Genomic DNA, 20,302 nt, shown 5'->3' with positions numbered 1-20,302 from the left:
CCAGGGATGGGATACGATGAATCAGCCACTATATATACAGCACATAGTTGTAAACTTACTCATCACACATTTACCTGAATGCAGGCCTTGTAGCCGGTGGGGTTGTCACAATGTCACACCCTCCTGTGACTTCTGAATGAGAACAGGTCAGGTTTTTAGAGAGTTGTATCCATCACTCAGCACTGAAAACCTCTGTGAATATCTTTAATATAGCAAGGCTGCTGGTCTATATCTGTTCTATGTCTAAATATCTGCTGACCTCAGGAACTTCTGAACTGACACAGTCAGGATTTATTCTATCTTAAAGAGAAACTCCGACCAAGAATTTAACTTTATCCCAATCAGTAGCTGATACCTCCTTTTACATGAGAAATCTATTCCTTTTCACAAACAGACCATCAGGGGGCACTGTATGACTGATATTGTGGTGAAACCCCTCCCACAAAGAAATTCTGAGTACGTACTCTTGGCAGTTTCCTGCCTGTGAACCTTTCTGCATTGTGGGAAATAGCTGTTTACAGCTGTTTCCAACTGCCAAAAAAGCATGCAGCAGCTACTTCCACTGACATCACCTGTCAGCAGTTAAAATGTCACCATGTGATAAATGTCAGAATGTAAATCAGGGATTTAAAAGATTTTACAATGGGCAAACACTGACTAAATAATTTATACATAATTATTGTAAAAATAAAGCACTTTTTTTTAGTTACATTATTTTCACCGGCGTTCCTCTTTAAAATGAAAGCTCTAAATGGTAGGAAGAGAAAATTAGATATTTACCACTCCTTTCATTCCCCACCGTCAGCTGCCGGTCTTCTTCAATAGATGCCTGTGTCTGGGCAACTCTCCTGACCTCTGACCTGAACATACTGCGCCGCGCATGCGCAGTTTGTCCTACCATCTTTGCTTCTGCCGTTGCATAATGATGGGCAGAAGTACGCACATTCCCCCGCCTCACTTAGCGTCTGACGCTTGCTTTTCAGTGGAGTGCAGACGCTAGGACGGAGGAGGCGGGGGAGTGTGCGTACTTCTGCCCATCATTGACAGGAGGAAAATATAGATAAATCCTCCCTGTATGTATTTAGAGAGTTTAGCCTGTCTTATTCCCCCTCACCTGTGACTAATCACAAGTGCAATTTGATCTCTCATCTGTGTCAGCTCAGGAATCTCTGCTGTCTCGGCAGAGCAGCTAATTTGTAAACACAGGATGTTAACCCTATGTCTGCTTCCATGAAAGCAGGAAGTAGACACGCTGCAGATGTATTGCAGGATTTGTATCAGCTGTAACAAAATAAATGTTTTTCTTTGAAGGTTATTATGCTGCTGCTTATCTTTTAGAGCAGAGAGTAAGTTTTGAGTTCATGTCCGCTTTAAAATGAAGGAAAATTACTGATGATAGAGAGGACCAGTGTGGTTTGAATGATAAAACGACATCTTTTGCTTCTGAACTCTCTGTGATATGCATGGCGAGGGGTGTGGCAGGGCGTGGTTAGAGGTGTGGCATGGGGCGTGTCTTAAAGTATCCGTTTTTCTTATCTTAAAAAGTTGGGAGGTATGGGTCTATATCTAGTCTAGCTCTATATATCTGCTGAGTTTAGGAACTTCTGAACTGACACAGCCAGGATTCATTTCATCTTAAAGCGGACCTGAACTCAGAACTTCCTCTCTGCTCTTAAAGATACACAACAGCATAATAACCTTTAAAGAGACTCTGTAACAAAAAAAAAACATCCCCTGGGGGTTATTTACCATGGGAGGGGGAAGCCTCAGGGTCCCAATTAGGCTTCCCCCACCCCTGTAGCTGCAGGCAGTCCAGTGCTGGCTCCCCCGAAGTGTCCCTGAATCCTCCCTCGACAAGCGCTGATTTATTTACCTTGCCGGGATCCTGCGCAGGCGCAGTAGCGGCTGTTCCTTCAGGTAAGGCGGAAATAGCCGAACCCGATCGTATCCGCTCTACTGCGCAGACGCAAGAGGACTCGCGCCTGTGCAGTAGAGCAGATCGATTGGGTTCGGCTATTTACCAATAATTTGGTAACATCCTGTGTTTACAAATTAGCTGCTCTGCCATGGCAGTCAGCTGACACAGCTGAGTGATCAAATTACAACTTGAGATACATCACAGATGAGGGGGAATTAAACAGGCTAAATTCTCTAAATACATGCAGGGTCCTTTTCTCTCTGTTTCCTTCTGTCCTGTGCAACAGTTCAGGAGATCCACAGGAGAAAAAGTTAGATACTGCAAGAACCCCATTGTTTAGAGCTCAAGCAAATGGGAGTCTCAACTAACCGGCATGCCTGAGGGGTATAATGGGGGCTGTATTTTAGCAGCAGAAGCAACTTACCGATCCTCCGGGCACCATCTTCAACACTTCTTGTAGCTGCCATCAATTTCCCAGGATCTTTAAACGAGTCCCGGCATGTCATGTGACACACAGCAGGGTCCATATACAATTCACTTTTTCACCTGAGTTTTCTCCCAGGTAATAATTTTAAATTTGCCAATAACATTTCTTTTAAACCACCAGCAAGCAAAAAAATACTCAAAATATTTTTAATAGTACTTTCTCACCTACTTTTTGGTACTTTTAAGTTGAAAAGTGTTGGAAAATGATTTTAAATTGAAGATGAAAAATTATCTCCTAGGAGAAAACTCAGGTGAAAAAGGCAATTGCATATGGCCCCAGGTCACATGACATTATGGGTCTCGTACATAAAACACGCCAGAAAGCCGCTGGGAGTTACAGGAAGTCGTGAAGATGGCAGAGGAGTAGCTGCGGGTGGGCAAGGGCAGACAGATGTCCCCCACGTAGCACTGTGAGGGAGCTCAGCACAGCTGCTGCACCCCCATATGTGTGAGGGGTGGCTCGCTGGCTGCCCGCAGGGCCCCTGCTTCTCTCCCTACCTCTGCAGAAGCGTTAAGAGCAGCAGAATAAGGCGATCTAATCAATGTGAAAGGGGCACATCTGGCTAACTAAAGGGGCACATATTTGGCTATTTAAAGGGGACTCCACCCATAACCATGACCACATTCTGATGTGTAACCATGCCCATTTTGTCCAGAGGGGGGCGCAAAAATTGTCTTTGCCCCCAGGCGCTGAAAACCCTGGCTACACCTCTGGAAGACGGCGCCCGAAGGATGGGTTAATAGTATCTGCCCTGCATGGGGGAGGTTTGTGCTATTTTCGTCCAATTGCTCAAGCAATTGTCAAGCACACAAATCCAGCATTAGGCAATCCCCACCTGTGCTGGATATTGGGGTTCTTGCTGTACTTAGCTTGGTAGACAGAAGTTTCTGGATATTCCAGAGGCTTCCCAAGTCCTCCTCCAGACCACTGCCTGCTGGGAAACCCTCTAAGAGTTCATGGCCGCACTCCCGTCCATAAACGAGTGCAGCCACACAGTGCAGGTGCAGCACACCTTGCACCTGCGCAGTAGCATGGAGTCATGTTTCCACCAAGCCCAAGTGGCTCCATGCTACTGCACAGGTGCAAAGTCTCCTGCGTCTGCGCAGTGCAGCTGAGCCCATTCACAGAGAGAACACGCCCACACGCACTGCTCGTCAGAACCCTTGTCGGCTAGGTTCCGGAGGTCACAGCCCTGGATCAGTGGAGGCGAGGGGGGATGGGGAAAGCCTCTTGAGAGTCCAGAGTTTTCCCTCACTTTTCTACCTTCAGGTACACTTTAAGCAGGTATCACACTTGTTAATTGCGCAGTGCAATAATGTATTCCTGTGCCTGCGTCTGCGATTTCTAAAGTCCATTGCAATTTATCCTTCTCATCTCCTCTCCATTAAACCACTTCCTGCATGTGCGCTCCCGTTAGGGACAGATTATATTAAAAAAAGGAACAGCCAGTTCTTGAAGGTGACGTGTGGGTCAGAGTATCTACACATCTTCAGATTGTGTGGGTAGTTCCCAGTATGAAGCGGTTAGCAACCATCAGAAGTAGACCAAGGATGGACAACTGACAAGCCACAGACAGGGTCATGGGTGGCCAGGACTCACATGTGGGGAATGAAGCGACCCAGTCTGGTCTGATCTCACAGAAGAAATACTGTAGCACAAATTGCTGAAAAAGCGTAATAGTGGCCTTGAGGTGTCGGAACACAGCGTGCCTCACAGCTTGCTGCGGACTGGGTTTGCTTAGCCACAGACGAGTCCTAGTGCTATCCGTAGCTCAAACCACCTACAATAGGCACACGATTGTCAGCACTGAATCAGGGAACTACAGAAGAAGGTGTCCTGGCCCATTTAATCATGTATTTCTTCGTATCCACATTTCCCAGAAGTCAATGAGATTGAGCATCTTTGGGAAGAGGTGGAAAGACAAGTCCAATTCTTGGAGGTACCGCTAGTAATTCCAGCCCCTCCCCCCCCCCCCCCCACACACACTTGAGCAGCACAAACAGCATGTCATAATAATAGGCCCCCGAGGTGGTGGTGGTGGGGGAAGCAGGGGCTACAGGGGCCAGGTCCTGTGGCAAGGGGAGCAGAGCAACAGCAGCATCATTCCCTTCATCCTGTGGAGGCCCACTCTTTTTGCTGTAGCCGCTGTACAGTCTATTTCCTCGTAGCTTCTGCTGCATGTCACATGACATGCACAGATTGGAGCAGTGGTGTAACTGGGGCAAAACTTTGTTTGATCCCCTCCCCCACTGTTCATTCCACTCGCCTGGGCAGGGCTCTCTCCCCCTATTGTGTCTTAGAATTAATTATACCTTTTATTCATCATGTTGCTTTTATCAGTGTCATGACCAATTTTGTACCGATTCTGTACTTTGTCACCAATTATGTTTTCTGTATATTGGTGTATTCCATTTGTCTGTATTAATATGTACCCCATGTTCATTTCTTACTTTGTACAGCACCGCGGAATATGTTGGCACTTTATAAATCAATAGTATTTATAATGATGCAGCCACTGCTCTGCACCCCTCAGCCCCACCCCTTCTGTGCTGGGGGGTGTGGAGATATTAATACACTGCGTTCTTGTGATGTGGGGTTAAGTAGGGGGTGGAGTTTTGTTCCGGGGCTTGCCGGGATCATGGTCGCTCACCGCTGAGCACATAGCTAGTGTTGGTGGCTGTTCAATCAACTTTCAATTAGATTTATATCACTCTGATCGAAATAGAGTGACATAAGTGGCTCGATCCAGTGTACCTTTTCTCCCAAGTTTTCTCCTAGGAAAGTGGTTCTAAAACTTTTTTTGGGTGAGGGCGTCCTTGATGGCTTTGACATTTTTTAAGGCACTCCTCAGCAAAAGCAACTACCGAAATGCTGTTATGATCCGTATTAGGCACCACCCTCCTCTAAGTTGCTAGTGAATGATGCTTATTAGGCTGCTGGAGAAATACATAGAGGGTGCACTTCTCCTGGCTCCGACTGACGTAAGTGACGGGACCCGGTTCCCGAAGCTGCGGGCAGCGGAGAACGGCTGCGTGGGCCGTGGGTGTGATCCGAGCGGATGGGGCTGGAGGAAGCCCCAGGTATGTATAAAACATTTTATTTATTTCAGCTCTGGTACACATTAAAGGGCATTTTATTTAGAATGTGAATATATCACCTAGGAGAAAACTAAGAAAGTGATTTGGATTGGGCCAGAGGTGGTAAAATGATCTCAGCAACAGTACTTTTAGTAAATTCTTCTCGTTCAGGATATCGTAATGGATTCATATAGTTAGATCCAAACCGCTCTAGGGTCTCTTTAAAGAGACACTGAAGCGAAAAAAAAATTATGATATTATGATTTGTATGTGTAGTACAACTAAGAAATAAAACATTAAGATCAGATACATCAGTCTAATTGTTTCCAGTACAGGAAGAGTTAAGAAACTCCAGTTGTTATCTCTATGCAAACAAGCCATTAACTCTCTGACTAAGTTAGTAATGGAGAGGGCTGTTATCTGACTTTTATTATCTCAACTGTAATTGAACTGTTTACTTTTTCTCTGCCAGAGGAGAGTTCATTACTTCACAGACTGTTCTGAAAGACTCATTTTGAATGCTGAGGGCCCTTTTCCACTAGCAGTCGCTAGCGTTCGCGCTGAACGCTAGCGATTGCTGAATCGCAATTCAGCCGTTTTCCCGACGTTTGCGGCCGCGATTTTGCTATGCTATGCACTGCATAGCAAAATCGTGGCAAAAGTCGCTCCGCGGCACGATCGCGATCAAGTAAAAAACGAATCGCGGTAGTGGAAATGACCTACCGCGATTCCTATGTTAAAAAGCAAACCGTAGCGATTGTAAAATCGCTAGCGGTTTGCGGTTTTGCGATTTAGCTAGCGCAAACGCGCTAGTGGAAAAGGGCCCTGAGTGTTGTGTAATCTGCACATAATATAGAATGATGCAATGTTAGAAAAAACACTATATACCTGAAAATAAAAATATGAGAATATTTTTTTTTTGCTGCTAATCTTCTAGTAATTATTCATAGTACACAATCAATTCACTATATCATATTTTTTTTTTCGCTTCAGTGTCTCTTTAAGAACTGTATTAATTTTGTGTTTTTCCGAAAACGAGTTGTGTAGACGTGTACCGGCTGATACCATCCTGTGCATCACTGAGCTCAGGATTTGTAGAGCTGTCTGGAATGTTCATCTGCTTCATGGCCTGACATCTGAACAGACCTTTGTAAACATCTTTTTGCATGCAGATGGTTGGAGGAGTTACAGATCTCATAGTGGGAAACGGGTGTTCAGGTTCTGGTTCTTCTCCATATTCATACCTCTCTCTGTCCTGGTAAGCCAGGAGAATGAAGAGGAACTTCACAGATTTTACAGCTCTGGTTCGCTGTCCCGCATTTGTCAGTGTTAGTAAAGCTAAATAAGGTACACTTACCTCCAAATCGGAACACGTTCCACCAGGGCCGGGACGAGGCATAGGCTGGAGAGGCTCCAGCCTCAGGGCGCAGTGTAGGAGGGGGTGCACAATTCATTCAGCTGTCATTCCTAATTGTGTTTGAAGCAGAAAGAAATAAGAAAAGGGGATACATAGCAGTGACTGCAAGCCAGATAACTAGATATTAAGGTGTTGGGGAGGTTGTGGGCCCTGTGGCGCCTCTTAGTCTAATTGCAATCAGTGTGTGGCGGCTGGGGTGGGAGGGATGGAGGGGCGCACTTTGGTGTCTCAGCCTTGGGTGCTGGAGGACCTTGTCCCGGCTCTGCGTTCCACAACAGACTAAAGAACAAGTCGATGGATCCTTTGGTAACCATAGAATAGTGTGTCCAACATTGAACATGGACCAGAGAAAGCCAAGGAGAAAATCAACTGAGGAGATCAGAAATTTATTGACAAGCATATTAAAGGCAAAGGCTATAAGAGCATCTTCAAGCAGCTTGATGTTCCTGTGACAACAGTTGTAAATGTTATTAAGACAATTAAGGTCCAAGTAGCCAGCCTCCCTGGATTTACCCACAAGAAAAAAGTAGATTCCAGAATGGGCACTAGGATAGGGAGATTGATGGACAAAAAACCAAGGTCAAGCCAAGGACATCTTTCTCCCCATCATCTATACCTCTTATCATATATACCCCACAGTGACCTATCAGATGTCAAGTGCAGTGATTGGCCCATTGGCGGTGCTATGGTCCCATTCGCGAGACCGTTGTCACAAGTTAGCAAAGGGAGTAGTGGGCGGCTGTGATTGGCCGGTCTGGTGTCAGCACCCCCGCTTGCCTGGTTATGAGTGAAAGCTTCTCCTCTGACTGGCCATGGAGATTCCTCAACAGTGATGGAGTCATACTGGAACTGCCCTTCTTCTCTCTTCACATCTCCTCTCTGTGATAGGCTGGCTCACTGGCACAGGTAGAAGCAAAGTACATCACACGACATCTACTGGGCTGCTTTATGTGGCACCTCCCATGAAACAGTGCCATGGCGGTTGAAAAAAAAATTAGGTGTGGCTAACCAACAAAACCTGAATTTTTCAGCACAAGTGGTCAGTTATTAAACATTTTTTTTCCTACTACTTGTATTTGCTTATAGAGTGGGTTTTATTTTTACACCAGAGATCTGCTTTAACTACCTAAAGACCGCGTCATGCCAATGGGCGCGACCGTGGCAGCAGCCCCAGGGCTGCCTAATGCCAATTGGCGTCAAGTCCTGGGGCCGGCTACTGTAGGAGATCGCGCACAGGCTGCGCGCGCATCTTCCTGCTTGGGAGGCGGAGGGTATATACGATAAGAGGTATAGATTCAGTCTCCCAGCAGCGAACACAGCTCGGGAGACTGTTAGACGGTGAAACCGCCGTCATTTTACTGGATACAGCGCTGCGATCTACAGCTGTCCCCTTGGGGCACTAGAGAGTGATCAGCAATAATAGGCTGGCCGGGGGGAGGGGGGGGGGAGGGAGGGTGGAAAAAAAGTGTATTTATTGTAAAAAAAAATGACAATAAATATTTGTAAAAAATAAACAACTGGGGGGGTGATCAGACCCCACCAGCAGAGAGCTCTGTTGGTGGGGAGAAAAGGGGGGGGGGAATCACTTGTGTGCTGTGTTGTGCGGCCCTGCAGCTTGGCCTTAAAGCTGCAGTGGCCAGTTTCAGTAAAAATCGCCTGGTCTTTAGGGGGGTTTAGCACTGTGGACCTCAAGAGGTTAACTACAAGATAAACAATGATGGGTGAAAAGTACTAGTTCCAGTTTTTTGGCCACTCAGAGATAGTTGAAGGTTCTTTGTTTCAAGTACGGGTCGTAATAAGTTTGTCTAGATTTGTTGATTATACCGCCTCAGTATCTCACTGATCACTATTTACAATACCATGGAAGACGATGGTGCTATAAAATCCTTCAAAAAACAAATGCCAAAGTTATTGTTATTCATTAGATTGATATAGTGCCAACATATAACCCAGCACTATATATTGGGTCCATCTGAAAATGGTGCCTGCGAATAATGGCGCACGGTGTTGCCGCTAATCCGTTTGCCGCTTATCGCTATTTAACGTTATAGCCTTATTGTTATTTGTCGTTAAAGCCTTATTGCTATTTATCGTCACAGTCGTATTGTTATTTACCGTTAACACACAGAACCCTATCTGTACCTATCCCTAACCCCTAACCACCCCCCTGGTGGTGCCTAACCCTAACCACCCCCCTGGTGGTGCCTAACCCTAAGACCCCCCTGGTGGTGCCTAACCCTAAGACCCCCCTGGTGGTGCCTAACCCTAAGACCCCCCTGGTGGTGCCTAACCCTAAGACCCCCCTGGTGGTGCCTAACCCTAACCACCCCCCTGGTGGTGCCTAACCCTAACCACCCCCCTGGTGGTGCCTAACCCTAACCACCCCCCTGGTGGTGCCTAACCCTAACCACCCCCTGATGGTGCCTAACACTAACCACCCCCCTGGTGGTGCCTAACCCTAAGACCCCACTGATGGTGCCTAACCCTAAGACCCCCCCAGTGGTGCCTAACCCTAAGACCCCCCCCCCCCAGTGGTGCCTAACCCTTAGCCCCCCCCCCCCTAGTGGTGCCTAACCCTAACCTTGACAGTGTTACATTAAATCCATTCACCGTTTTGCAGTTAAATAACGTCTGCAATTTGGCTTATGTAGGGCGCTATTGATAAATAACGTTACTGTGCGCAATAACGTCTGCTGCTTGGCAAATGTACGGCACTATTGATAAATAACGTTAGTGTGTACCACTATTGATAAATAACGTTAGTGTGTGCCGGTTTTCTTCTTTTTTCCCTGTGCGCCATTATTATGCAGTACTAACGATAAATAGCGATAAGCCATTTTTATGCATAGGCGCTGTGCGGCATTATTCACTTATCCGCTATATAATACATAAGATTACAGACAAGGATAACAGGGGTGACCGACAGTACAATACAGGTAATGAGCAATAATATACCCAACACAATCTATATATATAAAATCGTATGTATGTATGTATGTATGTATGTATGTATTTGTGTGTGTGTGTGCCGCGATCACTCGAAAACGGCTTGACCGATTTGAACGAAACTTGGTACACAGATCCCTCACTACCTGGGATGATATGTTCTGGGGGTCTCGTGTCCCCCCTGTATACCTGGGCGGAGCTACAAACAGCAAATCAGATTCCACCCATTCAAGTCAATGGAAAAAATGTAAAAGGCTGCCATTCTGCCAGTAATCTATTACCCAGATACGCCCCTGGAGTGAAGTAGGCGGACAGGTGTGTGTCTGCTGACCAGGTCAGAGATGCCAAACAAGTTGATCGAAGTGCTTCTAGTCTCCAAGAGATGGAAGTGGCCAGAGTCCATCTGATACCAAACATACACTTTCACTTGGTTTACACTTCATGGATTAAAAAGTAATCACGTTGCCTCTGCAGATAAACACTAGAACTTCCTCTGCTATTTTCTGCCATAAACAAGACACACATAGGCTTATTATTGCAGAACAAGAGTCAGTTCATCTGATAAAACTTTCCAACTCTCTGGGTTTATTTTGGAAAGATGATGGTTGGATGAAATGTATCAGTTTTCTTTACTCCACTTCCTCTATAAACTGTATAGATTGTTCTCCATGAGAAAACACAAGGCGACGGTGCTGAACTATTAAGATTTGAGAACGCCGGAGAATATAAGTCAATTAACAAACCCAGGCAGACTTTTAAAAAAAAAGATAACTAAAAGAAGCAAACCGAATAAAGAAAAGTCTTATACTACGGTAATCACCAATAACATTTGTTTAATAAGAAAAAAGATAGCAGCAGGCACCATTATGTAGGAGTAGGTGTGCTTAGTTAGGAACAATGCACAGGTGAGAAGATCTAAGGAAAACTAGAAAAGCCTTATTTAATGACCTGACCACAAAAGAATATATACCAATAAAAACGGACAATGCTACCACAATAGGGAGCTATCAAGACAATAATTCATCAAACGTAACAGAGGGGAGCAGCTCCTGCTGAGGGGCCAGAGCTGTGGGGGGTCCCAACTGCTAAAATTCGCTTCCTCGGATACAGGGGACTATACTACAAATCAGGTGTTTTGTGGCTACACTTGTTATGGGTGTGAAAATCATGATGGCCCCGCGTTTTATGACCCTTGTGAAATGGGCCCCAAGGAAGTGAAGGGTTCCAAGCTGAGGCAAGGGAAGGGGTGTGAACATTGGGGGAAGAGGGGGTATAAATTGTTGTTAAGCTAATGAGTAAATATATAAAAATTCAAAATCGGACCCACTTGACTGTGTAATGGGTAAAAAAACGATTAAAAATGGGCCAGATCGCTGTTACAAGGCAAGCAGAAAAATAGACAGAGAAATGGATGAAAGAGTATAGTGTATGCAGGCCACAAGCAAGGGGTATGCAGGTAGAAACGGCACACACAAATAATGTAAAGGACATTCATGTGAGAAAGTGGGCTCACCAAGAGTTCTTGCACTTCAATTTTTACCTCCTATTAACTCTTGCACATACAATACATAACATGAAAACACAGGCGAAAAATAGGAACTGTCCTGCAGGCCCAAAAAAAGACTCTTCGCTTGTCTATTTTGACTGGACCCATTCCAAGCTCAAGGATAATCTTCATCTGTTGTATGATGTAATTAAGGCAAGTCCTGGTGCTGATGAGGTTACCATGGCGCTAACCTCATCAGCACCAGGACTGAAGGGAGTTGGACTCAGGGTGCAGCCCTGTGTAAGCTCTTATTTCTGAGGGAGACATACTTCTGATTCTCACACTGCATTTATTCCCAGTATATGAGATCTTGAAGGCCTCATACTAGTGTAATGTGTACTTCTGTGCCTCATCATCTCTGATTCGTTACTTCTCTCCCTCTTATCTCTGTCTTCCTCTCTCTCTCTCTCTCTTCAGCATGCTTTATCTCCCCTCTCTCTCTTCCCCACCAGTCAGGGGCGCCGTCAGGGCATAAGCAAGACAAGCCCCTGCTTGGGGTCTCACTTTAGAGGGGTGGCTGCCTTGTGCTCTGCGGCCCCCTGCCCTTTCTGCAGTAACTCACATGCCCAGATCCAGCGCCAAATCTCACCACTGTCGGCTTCGCGTCCTGTCACCATTATTAGTTTTGGCTGGTGCCTCTCATGGCATCAGAGGGCCGGCCAGAAGTAACCATGGTGACTGGAGCTAAGCAGCCAGCAGGAGAGTGGTGAGATTTGGTGCTGGATCAGAGTCATGTGAGACTTGCTGCTTGGAGCCACAAAAACCTCAGCATCACCCCTGCCCTAAGTCTCCCCCTATCCCAGGCATGGGCAAACTTGGCCCTCCAGCTGTTACGGAACTACAAGTCCCACAATCCATTTGCCTTTATGAGTCATGACTGTTGCTGTCAGACTCCTGCAATGCATTGTGGGACTTGTAGTTCCGTAACAGCTGGAGGGCCAAGTTTGCCCATGCCTGCCATATCCCCTTCTCTCTTCCTTCCTCATCCATGCTATTTCTCTCCTCCCTTTCTCTCCTCTCCTCCCCCTCCCCCCTCCCCCCCCCAATCCATACTTCTCTCTTTTCCCTCTCCTCCACCTTATATGCTTTAAATTCCCTCTCTTTCGCTCCCTCCCCTATATGTAATGTAAAGTGAAGTAATGTTTATAAAGCCATATGTTTTAGCTTGCCTGCAAATGTATTCCCCATCCCAGATGCTGGTACTTCAAATGAAAACCCACATTTCCTGAAAAACATTTCCTCCAGGGATTAACTGCAAACATAGTTTCTGCAATGCTTACATTAAATGTTACGCTAATCCTCAGTGTCATATGGGGAGAGCTGCAGGATTGGGTGTGGTGGATTCAGCGTTTGCGCAGAGTATTGGGATGGTGTTTCCTAATATTCTTTGAATATAATTTTGCCTTATTAAAACAGAAGTTAGTTGTGATAATTCAGCTGTAAGTGAGCTACTGTGGTTTCCCAAGATGCATCACTCCAGAATATGCAAATTAACTTTGTATGCCCCTGAAGCCAGGCTTAAAGGGGTTCTCTTGGGTCTTGGCTTTTTAAAAAAAACAAAAACTGCCACTCACTTGGGGCTTCTATCGGCCCCCTGCAACTGGAATGTTCCGCGACGTCCTCCTCCGATGCTCCGTTCCCCGCTGCCAGCACCGGGCTAATTATTCATCTAACTAGACAAATAGAACTGCGACTGCACGGCCATGGCTGCGCGCGTGCTCGCTCCCGTGCGCGTCATTGGGAGCTTACAGCAGGCGCATTTCAAGAAAACTTCACACTACGCCTTCACAGTAAGCTCCCACTCACTCCCGTGCATGGACACACAGCTGCAGTTCTATTCGTCTAGTTAGACGAATAATTAGCACCGGGGCCGGCGGCGGGGAACAGAGCTTCGGAGGAGGACGGTGCGAGACATTCCAGCTGCAGGGGGGCAATAGAAGCCCAGGTAAGTGGCAGTTTTGTTTTTTTAAATAGCCAAGAGAACCCCTTTAAAGAGACTCTGTAACAAATTTTTCAGCCTTAGTTCTTCTATTCTATAAGTTCCTATGCCTGTTCTAATGTGCTCTGGCTTACTGCAGCTTTTCCTAATTGCACTGTCTCTGTAATAAATCTTATCTCCTTTCCTCTGTCGTGTCTGTGGGGCTAAGGCTTGAATGTGTGGAATGTGCAGGGCTGCTTGTGATTGGATAGAAGCGATACACACCCTCTGCAGGCCCCCTGCACACTCTGTATGACTCACACACTCTGTTTATGTGAGCCTATCACAAGCTGGTTAGTTTGTTTGTAAACACTGCCTAAAACTGTTAATTACAAGCCAGGATTGTAGCAGAGAGTGGCAGAAACAGCACAGAGGGGCACAGGAGAAAATAAGGAATAGAATGGTATGCTTTTTAGTGTAAGAATATTAGAGTACAGATTCTCTTTAAAGGGACTCAGAGACGATAGACAGCCCAACTCTGATACTTACCTGGGGCTTCCTCTCGCCCCATAAACACGTCTAAGTCCAACGCCCTCCTCCCACGGTCTGCCGCAGTGAGCTCCGTTACCGGGCTCAGTCAATGCCTTTAGATTGTAAGCCTTTGGGCAGGGTCCTCCTCTTTTTGTGTCCTACCTGATCATGCACCCATTACTGTGCACCCATGCTATGCATCTGAGTGAACCTAACTTGCCTAATCTCCATGCTCCATCTAGTGACTGACTAAGCATTACCTTGTACTCATACTGTGCTGCAAGATCTGATCTTTCTTGTATTCAGGTATTGTCATTTTGCTGTATGTCACCCCTAAATATTGTCTGTATCCCTATTTATTGTCCAGCGCTGCGTAATATGTTGGCGCTTTATAAATACAATAAATAAATAAATGCCAGTCAGGGTCTACAGTGCATGCGCAGACCTCACGCAAATGCACAGTAGACCCAGACGATGTCACTGAGCCTGGCAATGGAGCTCACCGCGGCTGAATGGGAGACCGCGGGAGGAAGCCCTGGGTAAGTATCAGAGCTGGGCTGTATGTCATCTCTGAGTCCCTTTAAATCCAGAACTGCTGGTGTATAGTGAGCCTATAGCTTATACATTGTACAGAGCCGCATCAACCCAACATGCAGGCAGCCTGTTTCGGACTTGCAGTTTCCTTCAGGAACCTTAGGCTACGTTCACAATGTGGCATTGCATCAGCGCTGCGTAATATGCTGGCGCTTTATAAATACAATAAATAAATAATAGCAAATCCCCCATGAGGAGATGAACTAGTCCAAAACCTGCCACTTCTGTCTGATTTCTACTACCTACTGTAAGTGACAGCAACATAGGAGAAAAGTAATTTATAGCTCATTTTACTCTGGAAAAAATGTACTTTTTATTTGTATATGTTTGCACATATTTTACATTTTACAATTTTTCACCATAGTGCCCCTTTAAATTTGAATTTGGGCAATATTTGTGTTTCTTTGGTCAAATGAATTATGTTTGGCTAAAACATGAGGGTGACCTGGATCTGAACACAAACAGCAATCTTTGCTAGGACTGATTTATACTATTGTTTTTAGGGCTGCATCTATGACTTTACTTGGAGATTTTTTAAAATATTTTTTAGCATTGATGATCGTAATCTGCTAATAACGATTGTGCAAAATTTTGCATACATTTTAGCAGTTACGACCATACGTAAATGCGATTTGAACATTCAATTGATTTTGCTTAATCCATTAATAATTTTGTGTAATTACATAAAATTTTACGGTAATTGTGTGCCAACTTAAGCGGTAAATAGCAATAGTTTTAATACTAACCGATAAAATTGGCATGAAATCACACAAAGAATACACAAGATTGCAAAATTATAGTTGCTGATTACGTTTACATAGGAAATTAATTATGATTTTCCCCAAAATTTTGCATTATGATTTTCATCGTATTCTGATATGAAATTACGATTATGTGAAATTCGTGCTCATCACTAGTTTTTATTGCTTTTGTCAGCTAGTTTGAATTTGTACGTTGCTTTGAGGAGATGAAAAAGTTCAAAAAGCTATTTCTTTTTGTTTTTTCTTTCACAATTTATTTGGGTTTGTTAGTTTGTTTGGGGTTAGTTTGATGTGGCTCTTCAAATTTTATAAGCTAGGCTTGCTAGACACCAGCGGTTCTGTATGTGCAGCCTGGCTTCAGGGACATAAAGAGTTAATTTACATATTCTGTAGTGATGCATTGTGGGAGACCACAATCACTCACTTAACCACTTCCCCTTCCCCGGGACGAGAAACTACGTCCCTGCAAAATGCCATATCTCTGTGCAGGGTTGTAGCTACTACGTCCCTCGCCGCCGCGCGTTCCCGCTCGCCCCCCTCCCCGCGCTTGTTACCGCCGATCGGTAGCTGCTAGATCAATGATTATGAACGCAGTTCCCATTCATTGATCTAAGTCCCCGTGTGAATGACCGCAGCCGTCTATTAGACGACAATGCCATTCACAAAAACCGTCCACGCATCACTTCCTCTATGCGTGCTAATACTACACATGAGAAAGTGAGCAGCAGGGACATCTTGTGATCAAAAAGTAAAATTACATCTACTTTTTTTTTTCAATAAAATAAGATATGTTTTTACCTCATTTTTACATGTAAAATTAACCCCTGACCTCCCACACTCCCCACATTAGCTACCAATTTTATGTTTTTTAAAATTAAATAAACATTTTACAAATAAAACAAAATACATAAATAGTTACCTTAGGGACTGAACTTGTATGTAAAGAGGGTATATTACTGTTACTTTATAAATTATGGGCTTTTAATAAGGGATGGACGCCAAACGGAAAAAAAGCACCTTTATTTCCAAATAAAATATTGGCACCATACATTGTACTAGGGAAACATTTTAAACGTTGCAATAACCGGGACAAATGGGCAAAAAAATGTGAGGGTTTTAATAATGGTAGCACGTATTATTTTAAAGCTATAATGGCCCAAAACTGAGAAATAATCAATTTTTCACCATTTTTCTCCTATTATTCCTGTTAAAACGCAATTAAAATAAAATAATTCTTAGCAAAAAGTACCCGTGCCCCCCCCCCCCCCAAAGAAAGCCTAATTGGTGGCGAAAAAGACAAGATGTAGATTATTTCATTGTGATAAGTAGTAATAAAGTTATAGTCGAATGAGTGGAAGGAGTGCTGACAGGCGAAAATTGCTCTGTTTTTTTAAGGGGAAAAGCCCTTCGAGGTGGAGTGGTTAAAGCTGAATTATCGCAGATACCTTCTGTTTTAAGGCAAACTACACTGAGCGTTGGCTTACAAGTAGGAGGGCTTTTTGGTCTCTTTTTAGTCCCCTATACTTTCCTAGTAGGCTAGTTTTGGGTCACCCCGTGCTGTTAGTTCTGTTAGTTTTTGTGCCCTAATGGGAGCAAACGCCCTTATTTCCTATAGGATTGTACCACGGTAAGAGAATTTCTCTATATAGAAAGAACATCGCAATGCAAAACCGCCAGGGTTGTAATTCTTTCTGTTCTGAGAAAACAATCCATACCGCCAGTGAAACCAAAGTAAATGAGGGAAATCTTCCTAAAGCTGGCCATACACGTATCGATTTTTACTGGCAGATTCGATCACCATAATCAAATCAACCAGTTTTCTGTGATGCGAGCTGCATCCATAATCATTTTGATTGATTCATGGCAAAACCCAGTTGAAATTACCGCCTTGCAGTAGCCAATAGCATTGCACTATATAGCGAAGAGTGCAACTTTGCGGTTCGATACATTTTTATGGTTAAACCTATTAAAAATCTGTGTGCAGTGTGTGTGTGTAAGGGGGGGGGGATTCGATCCCTCTCAGATCAGATTCAGATCAAAGGGGGATTGATCTGTTTGCCATATTGTATGACAATCTAAATGTGTATGTGCAAAAACATGTTCTAAACTACTGCAATTCTGATCAAGTAAAAAATATTGTGGCCGGGCACACTAGGCCAAATAAGAAACAGGTAGCGTATTAACATTAAAGCGAAAATAAACTTTTTTTTTTTTTTTAAAGAGATAATGAATTGTATGTGTAGTACGGCTAAAGGTAGCCATACATGGTACAATTTTTCATTTTTTTCAATTAGATAATTTAGTTCGATTATTCCGTTAGATCGAATATAAAGATTTTTCCAGCGTGTCCGATCAGATTTTTCTAAAAAAAAAAAAACGGAATACTCGTTTGAATTTCTTGATCGAAAAAAAAAATATTTTCAACTTTCATTCGATTCGATCATTTAGATCGAATAAACGGGAAAGTCGAACGTTTTAGTGCAGCCGTGCCCAACCTACGGCCCGCGGGCCATTTGTGGCCCGCGAAGCCGGTTTCTGTGGCCCGCGCGGTGTCTGCCTGCAGAAGGGGAGAGGATCGGGTGGTATTGCGTAGCATCGGCACTCGGCGGGACGCGCATACACCAGCGTGCACTCGTATTCAGCCCCGGGTAGCGCTGGGATAGTTAGAAAGCCTCGCTCATTGGTTACTCCAGGAACCTTCCTCCAATAGGAATCAGCCTAATTCCTATTGGAGGAAGGTTCCTGCAGTAACCAATGAGCGAGGCTTTCTAACTATCCCAGCGCTACCCGGGGCTGAATACGAGTGCACGCTGGTGTATGCGCGTCCCGCCGAGTGCCATACTACGCAGCACTACCCGATCCTCTCCTCCTCCGCAGGCAGACACCGCGGGCAGACAACGGGACACACACTGTGACAGCCTCTTCAGCTCCACACAGAGCCGACAGCCCCCTCAGCCCCACACAGAGCCGACAGCCCCCTCAGCCCCACACAGAGCCGACAGCCCCCTCAGCCCCACACAGAGCCGACAGCCCCCTCAGCCCCACACAGAGCCGACAGCCCCCTCAGCCCCACACAGAGCCGACAGCCCCCTCAGCCCCACACAGAGCCGACAGCCTCCTCAGCCCCACACAGAGCCGACAGCCTCCTCAGCCCCACACAGAGCCGACAGCCTCCTCAGCCCCACACAGAGCTGACAGCTCCCTCAGCCCCACACAGAGCTGACAGCCCCCTCAGCCCCACACAGAGCTGACAGCCTCCTCAGCCCCACACAGAGCCGACAGCCTCCTCAGCCCCACACAGAGCCGACAGCCCCCTCAGCCCCACACAGAGCCGACAGCCCCCTCAGCCCCACACAGAGCCGACAGCCCCCTCAGCCCCACACAGAGCCGACAGCCCCCTCAGCCCCAAACAGAGCCGACAGCCGCCTCAGCCCCACACAGAGCCGACAGCCTCCTCAGCCCCACACAGAGCTGACAGCCTCCTCAGCCCCACACAGAGCTGACAGCCTCCTCAGCCCCACACAGAGCTGACAGCCCCCTCAGCCCCACACAGAGCTGACAGCCCCCTCAGCCCCACACAGAGCTGACAGCCTCCTCAGCCCCACACAGAGCTGACAGCCCCCTCAGCCCCACACAGAGCTGACAGCCTCCTCAGCCCCACACAGAGCTGACAGCCTCCTCAGCCCCACACAGAGCTGACAGCCTCCTCAGCCCCACACAGAGCTGACAGCCTCCTCAGCCCCACACAGAGCTGACAGCCTCCTCAGCCCCACACAGAGCTGACAGCCCCCTCAGCCCCACACAGAGCTGACAGCCCCCTCAGCCCCACACAGAGCTGACAGCCTCCTCAGCCCCACACAGAGCTGACAGCCCCCTCAGCCCCACACCGAGCTGACAGCCTCCTCAGCCAGGACACTACAGGCCACGTGTGGGTAATTAGGCCTCTGTTCCTCCTCAGCAGAGCTGACAGCCTCCTCAGCTAGCACACTAAAGGCCACTCTGATACCATTGCTGCATTAATCTGCCGCAAACTTCTTAAGAAAATGTGCATCAAATGGTGAGTACAACAATTTTTATATTGTTGTTTTCTTTCCATTTCCAACACCATGTTAACTGTTACTAGAAAAACGTTAAACGTTTTACATTGAAATTTTGTATGCATGTGTTCCGGCCCTCGAGATTTTTCTTGATTTGAAGTTCGGCCCTCGGGCCAAAAAAGGTTGAGCACCACTGTTTTAGTGTATCGCCATAAGAGATATAGCATTAGTAACAAAGAAAAAAAATCTCATATTTTCCAGAACAGGAAGAGTTAAAAAACTTCAGCTATTATCTGTTTCTCTGAGCTATTTGACCTACTGGGTCGAATACAGTCCTGTTTTCTGAAGCACTTAAACAGTTAAGCAACAGTGAGAGGCAGCTTTAGATAAGGTTTTTCTGCATGAAAGTTGAAAGGGTCATTATTTCTGCTTTGTTTTATAGCTTAAAAGACCGAGTCCCATACAGTGGCTTGCAAACATATTCGGCCCCCTTGAAGTTTTCCACATTTTGTCACATTACTGCCACAAACATGCATCAATTTTATTGGAATTCCACATGAAAGAGCAATACAAACTGGTGTACACATGAGAAGTGGAACGAAAATCATACATGATTCCAAACATTTTTTACAAATCAATAACTGCAAAGTGGGGTGTGCGTAATTATTCAGCGGTAACAGGGTCACTCAGCATCAATGACGACCCCTGACTTTTCAGAAAATTTTCAACGGTTAAAAAGTAGTATTATATGCCAGAATACACAGCAACTAAAAATAAAATAAAAAACACGAGGCTCTTTTCTTTGCTTTAGTTTTTTTTCGCTTCAGGTTTGTAAATCGTTTTTAAACACAGTGTTTCACTTACCTGGGGCTTCTGCAAGCCCCCAGCAGCCGTCCTGTCCCGTGCCGGTCCTGCCCGAGCCTCCATTCTCCTGCCGCTAGCTGCTTTCGGTTTTGCCGCCGGGCCACTGCGCCTACACGGCTCTGGCCACGCGTATCCTTTCTTCGCGTCCCCTGCTATTGCAGAGGAGAACGCGAAGAAAAGATACGCTTGGCCAGAGCTGCGCTGGC

At 45.7% G+C, this 20,302-nt stretch overlaps 1 protein-coding gene across 2 annotated transcripts in view; it reads left to right on the top strand.

Moving 5' to 3' along the window:
* The window catches only part of TNFRSF11B (TNF receptor superfamily member 11b), a 115,541-nt gene that overhangs the window by 83,423 nt on the left and 11,816 nt on the right, over positions 1-20,302 (top strand). The gene's annotated exons all lie outside the window — the stretch shown is intronic.

This window comes from Hyperolius riggenbachi, chromosome 5 (assembly GCF_040937935.1).
Source record: "Hyperolius riggenbachi isolate aHypRig1 chromosome 5, aHypRig1.pri, whole genome shotgun sequence".
Taxonomy (NCBI): Eukaryota; Metazoa; Chordata; class Amphibia; order Anura; family Hyperoliidae; genus Hyperolius; species Hyperolius riggenbachi.
Note: the sequence above shows the minus strand (reverse complement) of the source record. Positions and strands in the feature narration are given on the sequence as shown.